At 38.5% G+C, this 16766-nt stretch overlaps 1 protein-coding gene across 2 annotated transcripts in view; it reads right to left on the bottom strand.

Annotated features, from left to right (window-relative positions):
- Window positions 1–16766, bottom strand: part of DTNBP1 (dystrobrevin binding protein 1) — a 75225-nt gene that overhangs the window by 11974 nt on the left and 46485 nt on the right. The gene's annotated exons all lie outside the window — the stretch shown is intronic.

Below are 16766 nucleotides of genomic sequence, written 5' to 3' on the forward strand. Positions count from 1 at the left end.
TGGAGAAGAGGGGAGAGACTGTCGGCAAAATTTGAAAAAAATTGTAAGATACCTGAACTAGGTACACATTGCCTTTCTTCCAAATACGAGTGAACAGAAAACAAGTGAAAATGACAAGATGTCATTGTTTTTAAGCTCTCACTGAACAGCTTCCTTACAAAGCAAAAAAAAGAAAATTTTTTCCAAAAGTATATCCAAATAATTACAATCAAAAAAAATTAAGTCCTGATTCACTAGAACACGAAGTCAGGACTTCACTGGACTTTGGCGACAGAAAGATCACCTCTGCTGGAAAAAACACACATCGTTCCAAATGCGATTTATTGTCTGACAACTCTCTAACGCCTGCGTTTTTATGAAGAGATATTTTACTAAAATTAAGATTATCAAAATTATTTTTATTATGTATTTCTTCATGTAAAAAAAATCAGTCACTAAGAATGACTGTATGTATTCTCTGATGATTTCTAATTAGTGTTTTTATAGATTGCATCAGCATATGAAAACTCTAACCAGCCGACAAATAATCAAGAGGAACAGCAGTGGTTCCACCAGTGCAGAGCAATTTTTTTTTAAGTTCCCCAACCAGCAGTTTCAACAAGTTGGCTTATCTTGAAAATTCCCTCTAAACAAACAAATTGCTTACTTGAGATCCTGGAAAAATACCAAATAAGCCTAAACAAATACCAGAACAAGCCACTGGAAATAACCGCCCGTGTGCGCCAAGGTCCCAGCTGCCAACGCAGCACCTGGAGGAAGGAGCAGCTTCCGACCAACGCGACGGGAAACCCAGCATGGGAAAAGGTTGCCACACAGCTCCAAACCTTAGCTGGCTACCAGGAAATCGTCACAATCAACAGATACTAAAAATACGCTCCACCAAACAGCAAGTGCATGAACCAGCTGCTAAAAACATAAATACATCTAGGATTAAAAGAAAATAATCAGACAAATAACCGTATGCCTCGCAGCATGTGAAAAGAATATTAGAGCTCGACAGAATTAGGATCTTTTAAGTCAGCTAAACAAAAGGTTATCACATTTACATTTATTTTACTTTTGCAGTTTTCTTCAGTGCTCTCCTGCTTTTTAAAGCCTCGTAAAGTACAACAAGACCTTTCTCAGGCAGACCAGTGGCTTGCTACTGCAGATGAGAATACACCTGAGCTACAGACAGACTATACCCAGTTTGCGTGTGTTTGTGTTTTTACACAGTTAATACGGCACACACTGCCACTAATTAGGGGTTCAGATGAGCCAAGAGCATCGAAAGTTAAAGATGTCTTCCTCCTATACACAAAACCTTACATCTCGCCTTGCCCAACTGTATTTTTTCGCAATAAAACAAACAGAACATCCTACGTAGCAGCCACATGGCACCTTCTATTCTTCAGATTGCTTTCACCTTCCTCTATTCTTTGCAAGCCTAGAAACACACCAGGCTGAGGATGCCTCCGCACGGTGGTCCCCAGCAGTACAACAGAGTATCATTTTAGAACAAGATTTCCAGCGGTTCAGAAACAGTAAGAATGCTTTTGGCCCTTTTATTTCTCATAAAAAACATCCTGAAATCTGAGTGTATTTGCCTACTTCTTGAATTTTTTAAATTAAGCGCAGACAAATTTTCATGCCTGCAAGTGTGGTAATCATGAACAGTTTCAGAATTGTTTTAATTGGTTTTAATTATAATCAAAATCATCATGGATATACTGTTCTACAGCACATTACAGTTTTTTCCCCACACTTGTTTCAGTATTTTCCTACCTTCAGATGTTCAAATGCACATCTTGCGAAGGCTGGCTATGTCACAGCAACAGCTTGTAGAATTAGGGAATTCTCTCCTCCAGGCCCACATTAGATTACTTCAGGGTTAACAAAGGTACAGCCCACCATGTTCTAGTTTCCTGGTTCAATTTCATTTATGGTCCCAAAACACTAAGTGACCGTATAGGCCCTCCTAGAAGGACTTAGCAACACGACTTGAGTGGGAAGCGAATACCACAAACCCCCCTCAGCTTGCACGAGGACAGGCTCTGCTAGGAATGGGCTCTTCTGCCTCCCCCGTTCCTCCTTCAGTCGGATTCCTACCCAACTGAAAGAGAAGAAAAGGTGACAAGGGAAGAACAACATTCAGCTGAACCGCCCTAGCACAGAAAGTAAGTCCAAAATAAACAACCTGACAAGCATCTGAGCTCACCTCCTTGTTTCCTGCCTCCCTGTAAATCCACCATTTATGGAATCGTAAGAAGAATTCTGTTAGTAAGCTGCAAAGTATTTATTTTCACGATAAATAAACCTGACAATATCACATGTATCTTCACTACATACAGGTTTATTTGTGAAGACAAGTCGGCTTTAAAAATCTAGCCACACACTACAGAAAAATCCCACTATTACAGAAATTATACTTGCAAACAGTTCAGATGACTCAGCACTAGCCTACAGTCATGAAAACTTGTATTAAATACACACATTCTCCAGTTACTGTTTTTTCTGTTTCACCTCAAAATACTCATTTTCAAATGGAAAAACTAATCAATAGCAAATCTAAATGCAAAGTGCTTAAGATAGAAACCACAGCATTGCAGTATTCTAATTCAGGTTTGCCGAAGTCCATGAAACTGTCTCAAATAAGATTAATAACGTCCCATCATCCGAGTACAAATTGATCTATCGAACAATTTAATCACTATTTTCCATTCCGAGAAGATAAACACCTTTGCTTTGGAACTGGAAGGCTCTCAGAGACAGGCAAATGGCTTCTGCTACTACAAGAGTAGCGCTGGTCCTAACCTTTGCACAACTCTCAGATATTTGCCTTCTAGATCAAATTATGTGCATGCGTAGATACATAAATAAATTATGAGATACTGTTTTGCTGTCATGACACATTGTGTACATCTTGAAAATACAGGTTCCGCAACATGGCAAGTCAGTCAGCAGGTATCAGCTTTTACTTGTCCTTAAGAATGACACTAAGCCCCGAACTCTTGCTTTGGTGAAACTATTCTTCACCCAAACCACAAGAGTCTTGAGATACACAGGCTAGCAAAACACCACCATTCAGCTTAACCAGATCCTGCCTCAAAAAAAAAAAAAAAAAAAAAGAAGGTGAGCAAATTGTTGTCTTCTTTCCTACCAACTAAACTAAAACAAGGCAGAGGAGCCTGAGGGGAGACCTTATTACTCTCTACAACTACTTGAAAGGAGGATGTAGTGAGGCAGGTGTTGGTCTCTTCTCCCAGGTAACTAGCGATAGGACGAGAGGCAGTGGCCGCAAGTTGCGTCAGGGGAGGTTTAGATTAGATATTTGGAAAAATTTCTTTACTGAAAGAGTGGTCAGGCATTGGAACAGGCTGCCCAGGGAGGTGGTAGAGTCACCATCCCTGGAGGTGCTTAAAAAACATGTAGATGTGGCACTTTGGGATATGGTTTAGTAGGAATGGTGGTGTTGGGTGGGTGGCTGGACTCGATGATCTTAGAGGTCTGTTCTGACCTATGATCCTGTGATTGTTTTCAGAATAACCAGTTTTCTGATCTGAACATGCAACCTCTACCTCCCTCTCTAGAGGGAGGGCTAGAGACTGTCAAAGTGTCCTTCAGGCTCCAGAGCCAAAAGGAATGAGCTGTGGATTCATAGCCTCAGTACAGTTCAGTCTAATCTAATTTACTTTATGTTGACGGGGACTTTTTTAGACTTGAAGAGGGCTTTTTTTTTTTTTTTGCAACATACTTCAATACAAATCGTAGGTTAACATAAGCAATGATTGCTCAATCAGAAACAGAAAAGTAAAAAAACCACCTTTCACAAAAGAATTATGCAACCAGTTGAAAGAGAATTTGATTTTTTCACATCTCTTCCACATGGTAAGGCATTCAGTGTGCATTATGTAAACTACATTTGATAACAGATGTGCTTTAGAGTTGTGTGGCAAATAACACTGTACAATGATGAAACTTCTATGTCCATCAGAACTCTTAAAGCACTTTTATTCAACAGTGAAGGAGATTATTTTTCAAATTCAAAATTATACTTCAAGTGTTCGACGCTGGAAACTGTTCCAAACCATCAGTCCTCTCTCACCTGAACCAGTCATCAAACTAAAGTTCTGACAACACAAAGCCTGTGAGCATTACTGCAATCAACTGCCAGATCTATTTCTCAGTCATCAGCAGTGGTTTTCTGTTGGTGTTAAGAACATTAGGGCCTCACTACTAAAACCTGACCAAGTCTTTCAGCACAGCCTAAATGTCACACTTTAAACAAGCAACAAATTTATCCCTCATGTCAACAAGAACAGCACTTACGCTAAAACACGCATGTCTACGTGTTTGGGTGGGCTCAATCAATACGAAAGGACCAGGCACTGACTACAAAAGGAATGAACAGGAGAAAGCACTGAGGTTTTTCTACAATTTCTTTCTGTTTTAAGCTAACAGGGGAAAAGTTTTACAAATTAAACATAAATGTTCAAGTAGTCAGAACTGCAGGACCACCGGTGAAATCACTCTCTTCTACTCATGTAGAACCCTAGTTTGTTTCCAATGTCAAAATTTCATATGCAGTAATATTTTAAAAAGACTGTAAGTCAATCATTATATCAGTAGCACACACAGAGTACTTGAAGTATTTCTTTTTTCTTGACAACAGTCTATTTGCTCTTCCATTTCTGTCAAAACAACTTCTCTAATTCAAGAAAAAAAAATGCTATTAATTCATCCTATTATTGCTGGTTTTATTTCTTCATTCTTAGAAGTTAAGAAGAAAAAGGACCATTAGATTACAAATCCAGTCCAGTTCAACACTGTTAACGTCCCAACATCAATCACATTACAGACCATCTTTAGAAACCCTAGGGGTGACTAAACACTTTTGTTTGACATGATTAGCAAAACAAGATCTGAAGCACCATTTGCTCTAACAAACCAGCATCCAGGAGCATCCAAATCGTCTCTACAAAATAATGTGAGCAGGGACTAATTTGCTAACAGACAGCTACTAGGGATGCGCTACCAGCTGAGGAATTCTAAAATACACGCAGTCCTGCATATTCACTACGCACAGAGTATCAGTTATGACAGACCAGCTTATTTAAAAAACCCTATTTATTCCCCTACTTATTCTCAAATGCAAAACAAAGATGCCAATCGTTTTTCTTAAAAATTGAACCTGTAACAGTGCTATTTACTAGTAAAGCTAATTCGCAAAATTAGTAATGGCATGTCTTTTACAGACTTTTTATACTACTGTAAGACAGATTTCTTCAAAATACATCATTATACTTTCTTACAAAAGTATTGTTCAATTAATGGGTTGCTTTACATTCAGCCAGATGGACAGTAACAACAATGCAAGCACGGTAAAAGGAAGACAACCGAAACAAAAATCGTACTACATTTCAAACAGAATAATGTGGCTGAACATAAAGCAGTATTTTCAGAGTATATGACTATATTTTCACAGTTAAAATTCCTCATTTTCTATTACGCAAAGGCATTATATAACAAGAAACAGGGCACCTTACTGTAAGTGCAGAAATATACATCAGTGTGGTTTTTTCCACTGTCCATTTTTGGAACAAAATGGCTTATGTGAAAGTGGAAAAGAGTTCAGTTAGGACATGGATTGTAATTCAGAGGTAAGGCAATTGTAAGTATGTCAGTTCTAAAGAAAGGATACCAAGTTTTTAATTAAACATTTTAAGCTTTCTTCCATGCATCTAGTTTTCATATACTCAAAACCATTCCACTTGCTTCTTCATTTTATTTTTTTACAGGACAATAAATAGCCTACAGCTCAACAATAACAGATTTTAGCAAAAAAAACCCAGCCCAGCACAACTTTCACCTTGCAAAAAACATGCTCTGCTCCCACTGGCTTGCTGACTTATTAGTGTGCCATCTCCTAGCCAAATTGTTCTAAATTGTTCATATTTGCAATATTAAATATTGATGGTAGAAAAAAAGTCATCTTTATATATAGTGTCAAAGCACTTCCATAATTTTACTGCTCATTCAGAACGATTTCTGCAACTTTTACATGTTTATTTTCTTTTAAAGCATTTAAGGACAAACCTCGAAGAGCAACCCATATGACACAGGTAGATGGGAAGAAAAGCAAAACCCCACCTTCCCTACACTGTGTAAACTACGACAGAAGAGTGTGGCTGGGTTAACTTTTTTGTTTTGTTCAACCCTTAGGAATGTCTGATGCTTTACATTTTCCAGGATTTCAGTAATCCATATGGTAGCCAGCATTTGCTACTAATAGGAAGGGAAGCTACAAGGTCACAACATACCAGTAGTTTTCAAATTTTTACTCTGACATTCAAGTTTTTACCATGCTTATTCTTTGAAGACAACTGGACTAAACTAATGCCTTGATGTTGGCAAGGTCAAGGTAGACCATCACTGTCCCAAACAATAAACCCAATTTTATGGTACTAGATCAAACTGGCACTGCCACACCAAGGCATCACTGGTGGCTGGGTACAGAAATAACACTTCTAGACCAAACAATTCTGAAACCGCCCTTCTGGTGGGTTCTGTTTGTTTGTCTTACTAAAGAGGATCAGCCATCATCTGTCCTCCTGCAGCCGGCACAGCACTGACATCAGGTGTAAAACCAACAGCCACCATGTTGTCAACTTCAGCTGTAATGGCAACCGTGCTCACTCAAAGCCATTTTTGCAGTTTAGCCATTAATTCATCAATGGCAGCATCAGGCACGAAGTAACAGTGCAATTTTGACCTGTGCTCATATTGGTTTAGCTTGCAGTAACAGACAAATTGATTTCTGAAGTTTGCTACTCAGATCAAACTGATCTAAATGACTGCAACATTAATTGTTCAAGCACTGCATTAGGCTGATTTAATGATGTGCAAAAACTAGCAGGTCCTTTCTTACATGTGCAAGATCTAAGATCTTCATACCTTTAGATAAACAGATTAATTAATTTATATTAATAGATTAATTTATTTGGATTGAATACAGCTAGACGAGTTTCACTGGTTAACATTAACCAGCTCATCCGCATCCTCATAAAAAAGAGCGTAATTAACAGCTAAGACTTTTTCCTTATTTGCTGTTCACAGTTTTACACCTGCTTCTTACTGGGAGAAATCTTTATCACTGAAGCGGTATAAAACTTCCACGAGGTCTGTCAGTCGCTTAGCCCAGCGCCTCTGACAAAGCGAGAGAGACCCACGCAGCCAACCTGCGCATGGATGGAGCAGCTGCGCGACGTCACCAACGCATCAGGGCAGCGCTGAACAACACAGAAACACGGCAGGGAAGGAGACACAAAGTAAGAGAAACGAAGAGGGGGCTGGGGCGGAGGGGAAGGATGACTGACAACTCGGACTAACGAACAGAGTTAATAAATAAGAGACAACCGTTTATTCTGGATGTCTCCTCCAAACAAGTTGTGAGGAGAAAAACAGTACTAACCAGGAGAAAGAAATTTCAAACGGAGGCACAGAAGGCTTTGCCATATTGAAACCAAACACCAAGAAAAAAAAGCCACTGCAATAAAATGGGCCATTACCAAAGAAATACAGGCTACTGAAGCTACTCTGCCAGACAGAAAACCAAGAGGCTGCAGGAACAATTACCAGTGAGACAGCACACACGGCGTGACCATCAGTGACTAAACCCTATGCCTAGAGCAAAAAAGAACTGACGGATGACACCTAGGATACGGTGCTTTACCCAAGCAAACAAAGAAAACTCACCTAAAGGATGTGCAGACATCAAAGCGACAGTGAGGAGTGAATAAAAGCAGAAATTCAGGAAGCTGATAAAAGCACAAGGGGGAAGGGAAAAAGGAAGGGGGCTGACTGCAGAGGGAAGTCAGTGTAATTAGGACTCTGAAACCTGTAAAATATGCTTCCTGTGAGATCACTCCTTTTAACATATGCAGCTATCTATATGAAATCTCTCTCTTGCCCCCTCCCCCCACCTTCTTGTTTTTCCAGCGCATGGATGCCACACAAGTCTTCAACATCTCCTGCCACATGTTGGGACAGCAAGCACTGGTTTGTGCCTGTGCTGCCATACAGTATAAAAAGAGGAATTAATTCCCCTGACATCTGTATCAATCAACTTCTGCCATTTGTATGGGCTTTAAAAACATTCAGCTTAAGGCCAACTAAAAGTACAGAACACTTAATTTATAATCTTTTTCTTATCTCCTGAATATGTATAAGGCCCTACTAATTTCATTTTTAATTTCATTCTTTAGAATATTTTAGCTATAAATAGTCACTAGTGCTTTAAACCTCACAAAATGCACACATATTTCCTACATAGTGTAAACATGCATTTGATTTCTGAAAAGTTATATTTCTTAGCTATTACTCTGTTTCTCTAAATAGCACGTCTCTGCACTAGGTGTCATTAGCAATGAAAATCACATGCTATACCTTTACAACAGGTATAGCCACCCGTACCTATAACAATTCAAAGAGCCCCTACAGAACTGCACAGTGATTCTGAAAAAGAAAGTAGAACTGCTGATTATCAAGGCATGAAGATAAATCGTAAGCAGAGGTGTACTGATCCTGCTCAGTGGCCAATTTTTTCTCACTTGCATAATGTGCCTCTCAAAAGCTGAATATCCAATAATTTTTGAGGAGGATATCATTAGAACACAATATGGCCTTTATTAAATATGAAGTATTTGTTTACAACACATTCTGCATGACAGTGGGAAATCATTGCCTTCAGGCCAGCATTACATCTGCCCTATTTCTTTCTCTTTCTTCCCATGATCATACATCTGCTTTGTCAGCCCCAACAGCATCCAGTTTCCAGGGGCAAAAAGATTTATTGCCTCCTTTTTAGAGCAACCAACAGTATTTTTATCTGATACTAACAGAGAAATAAAACTATGAATTTTAAGATTTAAGCTTTCAACAGAGATTGAGGCAGAATATTTCGTATCTCTTAGCTGCTGCTGTAGACTCCAACAGATGACACCACATTTGATTTCACCGGCTTCATACAGGGAAAATTTCATTCATTAGTCATGAAGACCAGAACATGTTTTTTAAATAAAAGATTAAATTTGATGGAAGTGGGTTACAAACACTATTATGGGATCTAAACATTTGATGCTCAGACTTTGCAGTGCCTTTTAAAACACAAATGAGACAAGCAAGACGGGATAGTGAAGGACAGTCAAAGAACAAACTCCTCGCAAGACTGAACACTGGAACGATCTGATCTGTCCCGGGGCTTGCCTAAGGACAGACCTGTGGAACACGAAGAACATCAAGACAATGAGGTCTTCCACGACAAACACACCACGGACAGCATCTGGTACGTGCATCACCCTCAATATCAGTTCCTGAATATACTAGAAATTATGAAGGAGGCTTGAGGTGGGTATTCCTGTTCTATTGGCATAAGTATTTTCCGTCCGGGACTGAATGAATGATATGCCAAGAGGTGTTCAGCAAGTGTTGAACTTCAACCTATTGTTATTCTCTTACAAACTATCAGATCTGTTTATAATAGTGACTATCCAAAGCTAATGAGAACTGAACCATGCATAAGGAATCAAAGTAACATCATTATTATCATTTCATGCTCTATAAAACTGTAGATGTTTGGTACAAAGCCTCCTACTTTGAAATGCTTGCTGATATTATTCCTTCTAAACTATTTTTCATTCGTGTCTTATTAAACAAGTTCTCTTGACAATACATGTGTTTATACATGCAGCAAATACAGTATCAACACCACACAGTGGCTGCATCACACAGAGATGAATCTAACCGTACAGTGCTGAAATCCTGGTCCAGAAGGAAGAAAAATAGCACTAAGACTTGTTAACGCATCAAAACTATGTTTTCAGAATAAAATTGGCAAATTTGCTGCATTGTTCAAGAAAGCAGTAAGTTCTTCACAACAAACCATAAAATATATACAAGATTATAGATTTTCATGAAGCATTAATTAGTTCCTTCTTTCACTCAAAAATCCAAACTATCAGGTTCCCTGTAAAATGCTAGTTTGTCTATATATATTAAAAACAGGGGATTTTTTACAAGATTAATCTGCATTAAGTAAAATATATGTGCATACATATTTCATTCATTTATTTTTACGAATTTTCTACGTTAAAATATCTATACAGATGAAAACCCCTAAGTCAATTATAATAAAGATAGATGTGTAAGTGCACATTTAAGTACAAATGCACTGTAGTCAATGTATTACAAACAATTTCATATATGAACACCATAATATTAGAGGGCTAGAATTAACTGCATTTTGCTAAAGAAGTCTGCAAGGTAGCTGTTTCCACTTACCATTCAAAATAGGTCAGAAATTATATACTTGCATACTGCTATTATATGCCTTTTTTTAAAATGAAGACCATAATCATATCAGCACCTATCAAAAACTGATGGCCTGCTTTTTCTAACACTAGTTTAGTGCTTTCTAAATAGTGAATTGAATGATGATACTCAGCCTAGGAGAAAAAAAAAGTATCAGAAAAAAGCCAGAGAGAGATTGCATTTTATAAGCATGCATGTATAGTAATGTATTTAGAAATTAAAACAAGTAATGCTATTTTTAAACCCACAGGTGAAATGAAGAACATGTATTTACAGTCAACCAGCCTATAATACCATAGGTCCCATCTAATAATTCTCTATGTGGAAATACCTCTCATGATCAGATCAAGAGATAGCGAGTTCTGGTCACGTTTGAAGTGAGAAGGCATTTCACATTTAATCTTGTTTTAAACATTCTTCAGAAGTCCCAGGTAGTTGAAAAGATTTTGCCCTTCACCTTTATTCACCTATAGGAGTAGATTTGACAGATTTGAGAGAAAGGCAGCAGTCAACCAGTCAAATCAGCAGTACTGGAAGCATAATACACATCCACTGTGTCACTGAGGTTATATAAACTGATACAGCACATTAACACCACTCCTTCCCTGCCTCCTAGAACACAAGCTACTCAACTATTCAGTCATTGCAAATGGTATCTTTGTTTCAATGCTATGACAAAGAGACAAAAAAAAAAAAAAAAGACCAGAATTAACTGTCAGAGCCCAGAAACTGAGCCACCTTCGCATTCAAGAAGAGATCTGGAGGTCAGAGCTGAGGCGTATCAAATAAGGCAGCAACCAGATGTGCCATTCGCACTTTCGCTGCCCCTGCCGTGCTCATCCTGAGGTTGAATGCAAAACTCAGATTTCTCAGATCCCTCCAAGATTTTTCTGTAGAGATGAGATCTCTACAGAAGGTGATCTCTACAGAGATGAGACTGATCTCTACAGAGATGAGACTGAAGTCCCACAGTAAATAACTTTGGAGATGTTACATATACTGGATTGCACCCAGCCAAGATGTAACAGTAAAAAAGAACAATACGAAGTAGCTGAACTATGAAATATGAAAGAGCTATGTTCAGAAGTCGTCATGAACACCACTTTTGTAGGTACACGCACTTTTTGACTTGGAGAATTTAACAACGTCTGTATGAACTTGAAGCCTCCTGAAGTGTAAGTCTCCTGAGAGAAACAAAACACTTGTCTGATATAGTCTTAAATAAGGCACAGCGCAAAGAATTCTTAAAATAGCAGCTTGCAAAGCGCATTATATTGTCAGAGCAAATCTGTCTCCATCCCGTTAGAGATGCTAGCTCAGTGATCTGCATATAACTCCACCCATCTTTTAAGGCAAAAACTGTCCTAGTACCACCGCTTGTGGGCTTTAATGCAAAGTTCTGGCAATCATCCAAGCCTCTGGAAGGGAGGGCACGCAGCTTTTTAAATTTTCTTTTTAGGTCATGACATAAGAGATCACACTGATGTCCACTAACGCTCCATTTACAAACACAGAGGGAAGTCAGCAGCTTGTACTCAGAGAAAAAAGGAAGGCACTTCTAAAATCAATGCTACATTGTACAGAAACTTCATGTTTATGTAGGTTATCTAACATTTTCCATAGAGCTTAGTAAAACATAAAACAGAAAATATCACGTACTACATGGAACTGAAAACCAAGGGTAAACCAGCATATTTTTGTCCTAGCAGAGTTGTTTTTAAATAGAAATATTAATTTTTATCAAGGAAATTAACAAATCAAACATATTTTCATTATTTTTATCAAATTTTATCCTGGTCTCTATGCTCAATATACAAAAAGGCATGTTCATCACAGAAGTGACCAGACTGAGTTAGAGGTCAGAGCATTTTAAAGTTACTAAGTGATATTCGGAGCTTTTGTCATCCGTGAAGGAATCCAAATTGGGTTTGGGACTTGAGATGTGGTTAAGTCTTCTGGCAATGATAAAAGAAAAAAAGCTTCCCCCACATTTTTCTCAGACTTATCCTTTTGAACAAAGTGAATGGTTATACACAATCTTTTGGCTTTATCCCGAACTCTTTGCACCGGCCAGATGCCATATTGCCTTCTATATCAAAATAGCAACTAAGAATGATGGGTAAGGACGTCACTGGAGCAGGGATCCAATTAATGGAATATGGCAAAAGTGCCATTTATATAAGAAAGTTTCAGGTTAGTCATCCAAGGCTAAATTTATACCACAGAGCTATTAATTCTCACCCTCTGCAGATAGCAGAGCAGCAGCTTCCAAGAAACTCACAAAACCAACAGCTTCTGAGAGACACTTCTCTGCCCAACAGATCTCAGTAGAATTTGCTCAAATGCTCCTAGGTTCCTCCTCCTTAGTAATCTGATGACTAGGCTAAGTCAGAAAACAACTGATGCTAGACAAAATAGAAGATTGAACAGTATCACAACATGGGCAGACAGTATTTTCAGTGCTTACAGGATTTAAGAAAGCCTCTTTGCTGAATTAATACTAGGACAGTTTAACACAATTACCAATTAGCTAGAGGCATACTAATTACTACAAAACAAACCCCCCAAACCACCCCACTCCAAGACACACTGGCCTTTCAGGATTTTTTTCTCTTTTTCTTAATGCTAATTCCTTCAGCACATTTACATGTAGTGGTCTCCTCGCTCTCACTCCATCAAGAAAGCCAAACTCTCCTAGCATCTTGTGAAGTAAGCTCTCTTCTAGTAACTCTATCGTTTCTCTAACACCTCTTCTCATTTGCAGCTGACCGCTGGAAATCTCATGATTGATCCATCCCTGGATGTTATTTACCCTGCTCACAGCTGAATCAATCTCAGTAGTTCATTTCTCAAGTGTGACTTTATGACAGATTGTTTTCCTCCTAAATCATTTTCACTCAATATCCTGTCACTTGCAGAACTTTTTGGATTGCTATTAACTACCAGAGGACAAAAATCTGTAAAATTATTATTTTCTGCATATTTTACTGCTGTTAGAGTCACCCGATCTCAACACTTAACCTTCATGCTTGTGTGGCTGCTGGAATAAAACACAGAATGTCCAAGTTAAAGCTGAATTAGCGCTAGTCAGTACTTCTCAAAGGCTAATACTACAGAATCATATATGTATAATGTGTATCTTACTTAAGCATAAGAATCATACTTAAAGAAGGCTTTGCTTACAGAAGCATACTGGACTAATTTAATTCAAAAAGCAGCAGTATACATGTTAAAATTGCCACAGTACTCACAATGTCAGTTCAAAAAGCATCTATTTTTAAAGTATCTTGAAATGAAAATGTCGTCTTCTTATCTCCTCAGTTGAAATCCTGAACTTTCAAGGACTGCAAAGAGGACTATACAGTAAGAATACTGGCTTTTCTGAAATCCATTCATGATGTTTTAATAATGCATTAAAAATCCCTTTAGACATTGTCTTGCATTTTACAACTTTCCTTCTAAAATAATTGGATTTCTTTTGTCTCAGAAATCCTCAAAGTTTCCAAATTTCTATGAGATATGACTTAAAATACATTCTTTCTTTGGTCTCTGTTAGATAAAACCTTTTGTTTTCTCTTTTGTTGCAGAGTTAGCCCACAATCATATACCAAATTCATTTTCACTTCATGAATTTTAACACAATTGGACTAAATAATCACTAATATGCAAGAGAAGTCTTCAGTGGTAGAAAAGCACCCTGAATTCTATGTAGGGACAGAGCAAGAGAGGGAGAGAGAAGTACCTCTGCCAGACTTCTTCCTGTCCTGTAACTAGCAGAAGTTTTCATACCAGTTATGGTTCCCCAAATGTGCTGAAAATCACAGAATCATAGAATGGCAGGGCTTGGAAGGGACCTCCGGGGATCATCTAGTCCAACCCTCCTGCCGAAGCAGAGTCACCTAGAGCAGGCTGCACAGGACTGCATCCAGGCAGGTTTTGACCATCTCCAGAGAAGCAGACTCCAAAACCTCTCTGGGCAGCCTGTTTCAGTGCTCCGTCACCCTCAGAGTGAAGTTCTTCCTTGTGTTCAGAGAATGAAGGACTTGGCTTTCTGTTCTGTCAGCCCTCCTACAGCTTTGCATCCAAAACATGTTCGGCTGTGATGAGACCCAGATACTAAGTGACGGGCAGCACAACCCTCTAAATACGTACCAACAAGCCAAAATGGAAAATCCTTATGCCACCCAAAGCCCTAAGGTGGACAGCCTTCCTCAGGTCACATAGCTCTGTGGAGATCGAAGCTGGAGCTGCAGGCCCTCCCTGAGGACCCTCCTCTCCAGCCAGTGCCAGAAGCTACCCTGCACAACAGACTAATCGCATGGACAACTGACTAGTTCTCTTTAAAACAAAGATAAAAAGCCCACCCTTCTAATTCCGCTCTACAGTTAAACAGACTTTAAAGATATCACACTCCACCTATGATTAAGGCCTAGGACAGTTGAGTCTGCAAAACTGCAATTCCCACATCAGTAGTGAAGCACAAAACCTGAGCTTATCCAGTGCCACCAGATCCACTTCCTACCCACGTGAATGCACAAGATGCACTGAAAACCACCCGATGTATTTTTAGCTGTCTTCTCCATGAAGCATGGGTTTTTCACTTTCATGTTCCATAAGCAGAGAAGGGATAATAAATCTATGAGGATTTAAGATTATGATCCAAGTGAAAACCCCCCTGATCCAATGGAAACGTTGGCGCACGAGGGCTGGAGCAATTACATAATCGTCTAATTAAGCCAGAAACTTCTTCCTATAAATGGCACCATTTCTGTCTGATTTAAAATGAAACACAGCCAACTACATTTTGATCAAGTCTCACTTATGTAACGTCAACATAGCATTAGCTGGCTTCTACATAAAAGGAAAAAAGGGCTGAGTGACATCTCTGCATGATTTTGATTTCATCTTAATCTATGGAGTACCCCAAGTGATTAAAAATGAAACAATGAGTTCAGTTAGTCAAAACTGCCTCGAATGCTTTTGGCCCTAACTCACACGCTCTATTAAAAACAAGCAATTTAGAAATATTACATACATACAAAAACGTTTTACTGGCTTGTTAAACATCTCACAAGTATTTCACTATACATTAATCATTCAAAGGCACCTTTCAAAAGAATATTCTTTCACCTGTTCAGTAAAAACAAATAAATCATAAAAAGGATGCCACACTAGCTACAATATTGAAGAATTATGTTTGTACATTTTAAGGTCTAATGCCTTGATACAATTAAACACGCCATAAGTAACACTCCTAAATAAAGCGGACAGAGCCGTTTACCAGAATATCCACATTTTTGTTCCACTTACTGACCAGGAGCAGAGAAACACCGTGAATTCTTACATGTCCACGTGCACACTTTGGTCATCCGCCCTTCCCACCCGCATCACTAAAAACTAAGCAGAAGTAGTAGTTTAATAACACGCTGTTGTGAAAGATGGGACTGAGATTTACGTAGGGACATGCTATAAAGAAGGAATAAATGATTTCTACCGCATCTTTTAGAATAATTCTATTTCTGAAGACTGTAAGGACCAGAATAGTATTGTATTTATAGTACCACTATAGAAAGAAACCGTGCCATGTGGAGAAACATAAAAAGTATATAATCTATTACAGTACATTTATTTAGCTACAAATCAAACTGCTAAAATGTCTGCACTTACATTTACATCTCTAACATTTAATACAATAAAAGAAGCATGCCAAAAGAAAGAATACTATCATTATAAAACTGCTGAAAAACTCATTCATGCCAAGATGCATTCACAGGACACAAGAACCTCCAGCATTTGGTCTTTCAGCACCCCATACATCTGATCTTGTTATAGAGAAGCAATCCTTGTAAAAGCAGGTAGATGAGTATTTCTTAATTTCTCATTAACCTCAGCCTACATAGATGGTGAGCAAACAGATCACCATAAAAACATAAGAAGCCATCTTCAGTTTTGCATTATTTTTTTCTGTCATCAAGCTATAGAAGAAAACATGATTAAAAAGCCCATTAGAATAATCCTGGTTACCACAGAGGTGCCAACCTTTCCAATATTAATGTTGATACTAGAGCTTCTACTTGCTGGTCCCTCTTCCCAGAAGCAGCTGGAGGGCTGGTATGACTGAAGCTCACATTTCAGAAATATTCTCCAATTCCATACTCTAAATCCTTAGAGCAGTGTAACTCCACAGTTGGCCCCCGCCCCACACAAAAAGTAGCTATTCTGCTGCCCAGGATATAATTGCAAATAAGGAAAAGAAGCAAGATTCACAGCTGCACCTCCAATTCACCGTCTTTCCATTTCAATCTCAGGGAACAACAGGAAGAAAAAAAACAACTTCTGTCAATACGTACAAAGTACTTAAGGACACAAAATGGTTTATACCAGTAGCATATCTATGGCTTGCAAAACTGACAATTTTG

Source organism: Opisthocomus hoazin, chromosome 3 (assembly GCF_030867145.1).
Source record: "Opisthocomus hoazin isolate bOpiHoa1 chromosome 3, bOpiHoa1.hap1, whole genome shotgun sequence".
Taxonomy (NCBI): domain Eukaryota; kingdom Metazoa; phylum Chordata; class Aves; order Opisthocomiformes; family Opisthocomidae; genus Opisthocomus; species Opisthocomus hoazin.